Below are 10,709 nucleotides of genomic sequence, written 5' to 3'. Positions count from 1 at the left end.
CATATTCGGGAGGCTCAACAGGAGGCTATGAAGGAGGAGCATCGGAAGAGTGAGCAAATAGTGGGACAAGTCACCTCCTTCGATTATGGTAGTCGGGGATTATTGACACTACACCGTAGGGTGTGGGTGCCATATCATGGAGGCGTGCGCCAGATCTTGATGAAGGAGGCGCACAAATCTCGATTCTCCATTCACCTCGGGGCGACGAAGATGTATAGGGATCTTCGTCTTGACTATTGGTGGCCCTGCATAAAGTGGGATGTGGCCTGGTACATCGGGTGGTGCTTGACCTGCAGGAAGGTCAAGGCCGAGCATCAGAGGCCGCACGGCAAGATGCAGCCGTTGGATATTCTGTTGTGGAAATGGGAAGATATTACGATGGATTTTATCACAAAGCTTCCCAGGACTGTGCGAGGAGTGGATTCTATATGGGACATCGTGGATCGATTGACCAAGAGCGCCCATTTTATTCCGATTCAGGAGAGCATCTCGGCCGAGAAGTTGGCCGCTATCTATATCAGGGAGATAGTGGCGCGACACGTGGTGCTAGTATTAGTGATTTTAGACAGAGATGTGCGTTTTACTTCCAGGTTTTGGAAGAAGTTTCATGATGAGTCGGGCACTCGTCTGCATTTTAGCATTGCCTTTCACCAGCAGACGGATGGCCAGAGTGAGCGGACCATCCAGACCCTTGAGGATATGTTGCGGGCATGCGTGCTGGATTTTAGTGGTAGCTGGGATACCCATCTTCCTTTAGCTGAGTTCTCATACAACAACAACTACCACGCAAGTATTGACCATCCTCCCTTCGAGATGTTATACGGACGGAGATGCAGGACCCCGATATGTTGGGGAGAGGTTGGTCAGAGGGTCATGTGAAGCACTGGAGTGGTGCTCCAGACGATAGAGAAGATTCAGCAGGTCTGGAGCAGGCTTCAGACTGCTCACATTCATCAGAAAAGTTACGTCGACAAGCGTCGTTCAGACTTGGAATTTCAAGTTGGGGATATGGTTCTTCTGAAAGTGTCGCCATGGAAAGGCGTCATCCGATTCAGAAAGCGGGGTAAGTTAGGCCCAAGGTACATCAGGCCATTCAGGGTTGTAGCCCGGATGGGCAAGGTGGCGTACAGGTTGGATCTACCAGCCAAACTCAGCCAGATCCACAGCACTTTCCACATCTCTCAGTTGTGGAAGTGTTTTGTGGACGACTCTGCAGTGGTGCCTTTGGAAGATATTAGGGTCGACGACAATCTAAATTACATCGAGTGGCCTGTGGCAATCCTCGATAGGAAGTCAAAGGATCTAATGAAAAAAAGGTGGAACTCGTGAAGGTGTAGTGGCATCACCGAAAGGGTTCGGAGTGGACTTGGGAGCCGGTGGAAGAGATGATGGAGCACTACCCCGAGCTGTTTCGGTATCAAGCAGCAGACTTCGAGGACGAAGTCTAATATAAGTGGGGGAGATTTGTAGCACCTGGTCCCCGGTACGTACTCCTTGCTATTTATTTCTTTATATATTGCCTTGGACTCGGCGATTTGATGGGACAACTCGCCGAGTAGGAGTGGGTCAAGGTGCGACAATTGGACTCCGGACTCGGCGAGTCGGTCCCCAGACTCGGCGAGTAGGCCCTGGTTGGGCAAAAACCCTAATCCGGGTGTTTGCACCCTATTTAAACACTCTATCTTGGCCTCCTTTGTCCCTAAATCTTCCATAGAGCATTAGAGTGAGACCCTAACCCCCCTTATTGATCGAAAGGGAGTTTTTGGCCTTGTGAAGGAGATTGGAGCTTAGAATGAGAAAGAGGTGGTTGAATAGTGCAAGGAAGGGAGTGGATCCGAACTCTACGTAGGGAGAAGCTTCCATTCAGGTAGAAAAGTCTCTACCTTGATGTTTAGATCATTAGTTGCCAATTTTGTCCCAAATTGGTGGTTTTCAAGCCCTAAAACACCAAGCTCCATGTGTGGTGCTTAATGATCCGAAAGGACTTCTGATCTGGACTTATTGGATGAATTAGTAGCATAAAGTTCCTGTGGTTGAAGGGATTAAGGTCCCCATTGAGTCTATCACCTCTTGAAGAGCTTGGTTTTGGCCTTTTTAGCTTATAGGGTCATGCATGCACGTAAAGTTTGCAACTTTACGTGATAAGCATGCTCAAGGGACATGGATCTATGGTTTTGAAGCATTGCATGTCTCAAATTTGGCCTATATGGGAACTGGGTCATAGGGACTCGGCGAGTCCCAAGGAGGAACTCGGCGAGTTCCATGAAGATGGCCTTAGACTCGGCGAGTTGGATGAACAAGTCGGCGAGTCCTACGAATATTGCCTGGAACTTGGCGAGTGGTTCTTCAAACTCAGCGAGTCGGGTCACGAGTCAGCTAAATCGTCCCAAGTCATGAATGAAGAGTGATTTAGTGAGTGGGAAGAAGGACTGGTTGGTTAGGACCAGGTTACTAGGAAAAGGACTCGGCGAGTCCATTCAAACGGACATTGACTTTGACCAAGGGGTTGACCTTGGGCCAAGGGAGGGTCATTCTTTTGACCTAATGGTATTTATAGGTGTCTAACCTATGTTTATGGTTTATAGCCGGAGGATTTGCGATCCAGCAGTTAGATGCTCAGCAAGCAGATTTCAGCAGCTACTTTCGAGGTGAGTTACCTTCCAGTAACGGTGGGTCTAAGGCCACAATGCCGGCCCACCAGTAGGAGACGTATGATAGATGATTGTGTTTGTGATATCATCTAGGTTTGCTACTACCTGATATGTTATATGCTAGCATGATATGTTGTATGTGATAGTAGTAGAGTTCGGTTGTTAGGACCGAAAGGTAGTCAGACACCCCAGATACGTCTGACAATATGTGATGATATGTTTGCATGCTGGCTTGTTATGTTATATGCGATAGAGGTAGTAGGAGGGGACCAGTCCCTGAGTTCAGTTGTTAGGACTGCAGGGTAGTTCAGGCACCCCAGATGTTTCTGATAATATGTTATGATATATGTGATAGTAGCAGTAAGGGGTGAAATAGTCCCCAAGGTTCGATCGTTAGGACTGAAGGGTAGTCAGCACCCCTAGAATGGCTTGACATGGGTAGTCAGCACCCAAGAATGGCTTGACATAGGTAGTCAGCACCCCAGAATGGCTTGACATGGGTAGGTCGGCACCCCAGAATGGTCGTACCGGGTAGGTTAGGCCCCCCAGAAATGCCTGGCAATATGTATGATACGTGATTGTATAGTATGTGGTATGATGGGGGAACTCACTAAGATTCGTGCTTACTGTTTTCAGTTTTGGTTTCAGGTACCTCTTCTTTGAAGGGGAAGGAGATCGCGCGGTAGCAACCCATCACACACACGCTCTGTATTCTGCACTATGAGATCTTCCTGGGGAATTGTACTGTGTTTTTATTATGATTTTATAAGCTTGTTTCTAGACACGCACATCCTTTATGAAATGATATGATCAATGAATGTTTTATTCTAATGTTTTGCTAAGTATGTCTATTTAAGAATGAAATTTTTGGCTCGTATTTTTGGGGCGCTACATATCGATGTTGTGAATGAGATAGATGTGGTGAACAACACTCAATCAGCTTATTTTACCTTGGTTGTCGACCTAGGCACCTTTCCTATGCAGACGACTTTAGGTGAAGTTGGTGAATCAAGTGTGGTTGTTGGGAGGAATGTTGCTCCTACTATAAACGATGACAATTTCATCAACGATGACAATAACGATGATGATACGTACTCTTCAGATGAAGAAATAAATAATGAAAACTATGACAGTGATGATGATGTTGTACATGTCTATTTTTCTAGTGATGAATCTGATTGACGGTATGTTATTGTTATTATATATCCTAATTGCTTATAATATTTGTTAAATTTTGAAATGTTGCTTATTTGTAGCTTTATTACATATTCAGAATTTTTATAATATTTGTTAAACAGAAGGCAGAAGTCGCGAGGGGCCACGGAGGAGATGGTGGGGATAGACCTCCACACGGGGTGACACGTGGTGTACCATCGGGTTGCCAATCTTGTAAGTTTTATGAAATTTTTAAGTATTAGATATATTAAAGTTTTAAATTTCTAAATTTCCAATTATATATGTAAATATAGCACAAGCGAAGAATGTGAATGTGAATGTGCGTGGCAAAGGGAGAAACTTAAATTTGTACGATGAGTATGAAAAAAACAAGTGTAGGCCTTTGGATTTGACAATTGATATCTCCGGGCGGATTCATCGATTTATAGGGAACAACGGGCAAATGTTTGTTAGACTGATCTCAAATTTGGTGGATCACAGGTACCGTTGCATTATCATACTTAGCGTCGTGTTCCTACTAAATACAATGATGAATTATATCCCGAGCTAGAGGTAAGTATACAATATATTTTATATGTATTGAATTTTACACTTATTAAATTGTAACGACGTAAATTTTTCAAACCAAAATTTTCAATTTTAAAAATAAAACACCATTATCATAGTAACAAAATCCCAAAACGTCACAATGTCAAAATATCAAAATCCATAATCAGAAACTATATATATATATATATATATATATATATATATATATATATATATATATATATATATATATATATATATATATATATATATCCACTAAATCATAACTCAAACTCTGATGTGTGTGTACAATCATGCTGGCACCTTCCCGTGATCCTAAGAGGTACCTGAAACACATAACACATAACATGATAAGCACGAAGCTTAGTGAGTTCCCCAACATACCACACACAACACATTAGCCACTCGAGGCTGAAACTCTATAAGACCCTCCGGTCTATGTGTCTCAGTAGGACCCTCTAATACCACAGCTCGTTTGACCCTCTGGTCCGGTCTTAGTGAGGACCCTCCGGTCTCACAGCTCTTTGGACCCTCCACTCCGGTCTCAGTAACACTTAGACCGCGTTTGATATACGTCTGACCGAGTCAAGTCAGACGTTTTTGGCTGACTCGGTCAGCAAAATGTGTTTGATTGTCCAACTGTGGCTATCTGACTCGGTAAGAAATGTCTGACTAAGAAAGGAGTTGGCAGGAGGCTAACTGAGAAAGAAAGTAAAACTTTACAATAATACCCTTGGCCTTGGATAAAAACAAGTAAAATGAGAGATTACAAGAATTGAACTCGAGTCTCCATATACATATAACGATGTTTACCAGCAAGCTAAAGATTTTTTTATATTTTAATCTTTAAAATACTATATTTAATGTCTATTATGCTGGAAGTTTTTGTATACATTATTATTATTATTATTATTATTATTATTATTATTATTATTATTATTATTGTTGTTGTTGTTGTTGTTGTTGTTGTTGTTGTTGTTGTTGTTGTTGTTGTTATTATTATTATTATTATTATTATTATTATTATTATAACGCACATCAGGGTAAAATGGTCATTTTACATCATTCAGCACATTCAGTCAGACGTATAATCAAACAGCATAGTTTCTTACTCAGTTAGAACTTATTACTCAGACAGACATATTTCAATCAACACTTTCTCAATCAGCAACTATCAAACGACACCTTAATATAGCATACATATCACACAGACAAATGCATAACTCAAGTAAGCACATAAGACCCTCTGGTGACACATAAATACCACTCAAAGTAAAATATAGTGAGAAGACTGACCTCGTATGCTAGCAAGTAAAAGTCTCGTACTCGGAAAACTCAATCTAGCTCCGCCTACCACAAAGGATAATTATGTCTAATCAATACTCTACTCATACTCGAATACACCAAAAGTTGTTCTCTCTTTCACTCTAGGCCTAGGAATTGGTAAAAGACCATTTTACCCCTCCCTGATCTTCATTTCTCATTTTGACCAACCTTTAAAGTCAACAGAAGTCAAATCGAGTCAACAACCCCAATTGCCCTGACTCGTCGAGTTCACTCGTGTGACTCGTCGAGTCCTATCATTTCTCAGTAGTCTTATGAAGTTCAGCTAGTCGAGTTAACCCCTTACTCGTCGAGCTATCGCATCGTCCAACTCATTGGGACAAACCCTAACTGACTCATCGAGTATGCTCATCAACTAAGCGAATCCATTAAGACCCAAATGATATTCAAACGATTTCAACTGGTATGCTACTCTACCTACTCTGGCGGTCACGCTGAAAGGACCGATGTATCGGGTTCCCCGCTTCCTGAATCGGATCACCCCTTTCCATGGGGATACATTCTGGAGCACAAAATCTCCGACCTAAAATTCTAGCTAGGATCATCACCTGTCCGCATAACTCTTCTGGCAACTCTGTGCCGTCAGCAAACTCTGCCTAACCTGCTGAATCTGCTTAGTCATTTTCAATACTATCTCCTTCCCACCCATCACTCTCTGTCCCACTTTCCCCAGCAAATGGGACTCCGACACCTCCTCCCATACAGAAGCTCAAAGGGAGGCATACCAATACTCGAATGATGGTTGTTGTTGTAGAAAAACTCAGCCAACGGTATGTAGGTGTCCCAACTTCCTCCGAAGTCCATGACACATGCACTCAGCATGTCCTCAAGCGTCTGAATTGTCCGCTCGCTCTGCCTGTCCGTCTGCGGGTGATACACAGTACTGAAATGCAAGCGCGTGTCCAACTCCTCATGAAATTTCTTCCGAAACCTAGAAGTTAAATGCACATCTCAATCTGACATTATTGAGATCGGCACCCCATGTCGTGCTACCACCTCTCTCACATAGATCTCGACCAATCTCTCTGCAGAAGAGCTCTAACTAATAGCAAGGAAGTGAGCACTCTTCGTTAGTCGTTCCATAATCACCCAAATCGCATCAACTCCATGCACAGTCCTCAGTAACTTGGTGATAAAGTCCATCGACATATGTTCCCACTTCCACTAGGGAATCTCAAGAGGCTGCAATCGACCATGTGGGCGTTGGTGCTCTGCCTTGACCCAACGGCTGGTCAAGCACCTCTCAACTACCCAAGCAACATCTGTCTTCATAAAGGGCCATTAGTAATCTCTCTTTAGGTCCAAATACATCTTAGTGGCCCTAGGATGGATCGAGAATATCGATCTATGCGCCTCCTCCATCAGTATATGCCAAGCTCCGCCTGAATAGGGCACCCAAATCCGCCTCGTAAAGTCATAAGCCCTCGGATATCTGTCACAAACTGAGACACCTGCCCAATCACCTGCTCCCTCTTGCAGTTCTCTGGTCTTACGGCCTCCACATGGGCCTCTCGAATGGTATCTAAGACTGGAGTCAACATCGTCATCCTCATACACCTATCTCAGATCAGGGCACTCTCTACTCTGCAGCTCAGGGCGTCGGCTACCACATTATCTTTGTGCGGGTGATATAGGATCTCACAATCATAGTCTTTCACCACATCCAACCATCCTCTGTCACATACTTAGGTTAGGCTGGTCCATGAGATACTTCAGGCTCTTGTGGTCCGTGTATATGGTACACCGAACCCCGTACAAATAATGGCGCCAAATCATCAGGGCGAACACCACCGCCCCCAGCTCTAGATCATGGGTGGGATATCTCATCTCATAAGGCTTCAACTGCCTTGATGTGTATGCAATCACATGCCCTCTCTGCATTAGCACTGCACCCAACCCGGATATAGATGCATCACAATAAACCACAAAGTCCTCCACTCCCTCAAGAAGGGATAGCACAGGGGCTTCGCATAACCTCTGGCGAGGAGTGTCAAATGAGCTCTGCTACTCGTGACCCAAAATAAAAGTAACGCCCTTCCGGGTCAACCTGGTGAAGGAGCGGCAATCTTGGAGAAATCTCTGATAAATCTCCGATACTAGCAAGCCAATCCCAAGAAACTCCTAATCTCGGTGGGGGATCTCGGCACCTCCAATCTCATAACAGCCTCAATCTTGGACGGATCGACCAAAATCCCATTCTGATTAACAAGGTGTCCCAGGAACTGGACCTCTCATAAACAGAAATCACACTTGGAGAATTTGGCATAAAGCCTCTCCGATCTCAATACTCCAAGAATCTCTCTTAAGTGCTCCTCATGCTGCTCTCTGGATCTCGAATACACTAAGATATCATCGATGACCACGATCACCGATCGATCCAACATAGGACTGCACACCCGATTCATGAGATCCATGAACATTGTTGGTGCATTGGTGAGTCCAAAAGGCATCACCTCGAACTCGTAATGCCCGTAACGAGTCCTAAAGGTCGTCTTCTCGATATCCTCCTCACAGACTCTCATCTGATGATATCCAGACCTCAAATCAATCTTGGAAAACCAAGAAGCACCCCGCAACTAATTAAACAGCTCGTCGATCCTCGGAAGTGGATAACGGTTCTTAACCATCAGCTTGTTCAACTCCTAGTAATCAATGCACATTTGGTGTGAACCATCCTTTTTCTTGAAAAAAAGGATTGGCGCTCCCCACGGTGAGCTAATCGGTTGGATAAATCCCTTCACTAACAGCTCCTAGAGCTGTGAGGATAACTCATGCATCTCAGGCGGTGCTAGGCGATAAGGTGCCTTGGTGATAGGTGCCGCTCTCGGAACCAAATCAAACTGGAACTCCACCTGCCTCTCGAGAGGCACACCCGGTAACTCCTCGGTAAAAACATTCGAGAACTCACTCACTATCGGAACCTCAGCGATAGACCTTGGTCTCTCGGTAACAATCCTCGTATCCATCACATATGCTACAAACCCCTGCAACCCTGCTGTAGACTCTGCATCGCCCTGGCAACGAACCAGAATGTTGTCCCAGATCGGGTAACCTCACGATATACTATAAGCACTCCCCCACTAGGTTCTCGAATGGTCACCATTCGATGCTCATTGATCACAGCTCTGAATTGACTTAGCCAATCCATGCCTAAAATGACACAGGCATACTCCATCACGATAGGTACCAGATCTATCGGAAACTCAACACCAAAAATCTCGAGCACATATCCTCGGATCATATCAGTAGCAAACATCGCATGCTCATCGGCTATAGAAACTCTCAGAGGTCGACTCGACACCTCTTGTCGAATACTGATGTGGCGACCAAACACTAAAGATATGAAGGATCGGCTCGTACCCGAGTCGAATAACACCAAGGAAGGTACATAACTCACAAGAAAAGTACCTAAACATATCACAATATTGTTGGATAAGGTGTCTAAGTCCATAACTATTTCTGGTATGTACTTGACCCGACCCGGCATGGTCCATTTGGGTTGCATGGCACCATGCAATTGGATAGACTAAATGAGAGAAATAACGCTTGGAGATTATTAATATATTATAAGTTCTAATATATTAATAATATTATTTGATTAGTTTGATCAAGAATTAATTTAGAATTAATTAAGTGATCAAAAGATAACTAATTAAATATATGGGTTGATTAAGTAAATCATCCATATCTTGTATAGTGGGCTAAAAGGCTCCATGGATCATCAAGTTGGGTTCCACCCATAGGATGATCCATGGATGCTCCATGGGAGTTACAAACCCATGGGTCATGGAAATGAAGAGTCATGACACATTAGGGTTTAACCCTAGATGTGTCAACACTATATAAGTAATATGATCTCCTCCCAAATCGGTTACACACATACACACAAAGAAATGGAGGGCTTGGCCGATTTTGTGAAGTGAGTATTCTCTCATAAGTTCTTCCAAGAGCATTTGGTGTTGTGTGAAGCATTTTAGGCATCACACTTGGGGTGCTAGGCTCACAAGGTTTCAAGGAACACAAGCAACAACAAGGTAAGTTATTCTATCTACACTTTATGTTAAAATTGTTCCCCATGTATGCTAGATAGGAATATAACCTTGGAAATCAACTTTGCATGACAAATTAGACAAACATAGATCCAAGGTTATTAGGGTTGCATGTACACTTAGGAAGTGTTAGAATGCTCAAAACCCATCAGTGGTATCAGAGCCAGGTTTGTTTGTTCTTATTTGTGCTTAAAAGTTGAAAACAGAATCGAAAATTTGCTGTCTACGAGTGGACTCGCCGAGTCTATAGGGGGGACTCGCCGAGTTCATGTGTATCTTCAACCAACTCGGCGAGTAGTGTTCATGCACTCGGCGAGTAGGGTCGAATGAGTGCAGAATTTCGATTCAGTTGCTGGAAAATGAATTAGAACATTACCCTAAACTGTTTTGGTAAATGTAAACTTTTTTTTGGTGGTGTAATGTCTTTGCTAATTCATTTACAACAACTAGTTATCAAAATTACAAAGTTTTATGTAATTTTTTGATTGTGTTCATATTCATGTTCTTGTTCTTATGATGTTTTAGATGATCATAGGAATTATTTGTAACCTATTTGGTAGTTTAATTCTTGATCATAATGTGTTTTAATGGAGTCCATAACTTATCCTTAAGTTATGGAAAACCAAGAGTCACACTTGAGTTAAAACCATTAAGAAAACACAAGAGTTATAAAAATGAAGAGTCTTCATTTTATGACTCTATTAAACTCATAAGTTACAAGAAATGAAAAGTTTTGAAAGTTACAAAACTTGCCCTCAAGTTTTGGAACAAGTAAAGTTAAGTTAAAACTTTAGTTCCAACCCCTAGAATTTTAAAAGTTAAAATTCAACCCTTATACTTATATTATGATAATTTAATAATTATATATATGTATAAGAATAAAGTCGTCTTACCGCTAGTACGCCTCATTCACGAAGCCGGTCTATAAGGTGGGTATAAG

Source organism: Lactuca saligna, chromosome 2 (assembly GCF_052625555.1).
Source record: "Lactuca saligna cultivar CGN05327 chromosome 2, ASM5262555v1, whole genome shotgun sequence".
Classification (NCBI taxonomy): domain Eukaryota; kingdom Viridiplantae; phylum Streptophyta; class Magnoliopsida; order Asterales; family Asteraceae; genus Lactuca; species Lactuca saligna.
The sequence above is the reverse complement of the archived record's forward strand: the minus strand, read 5'-3'. Positions refer to the sequence as shown.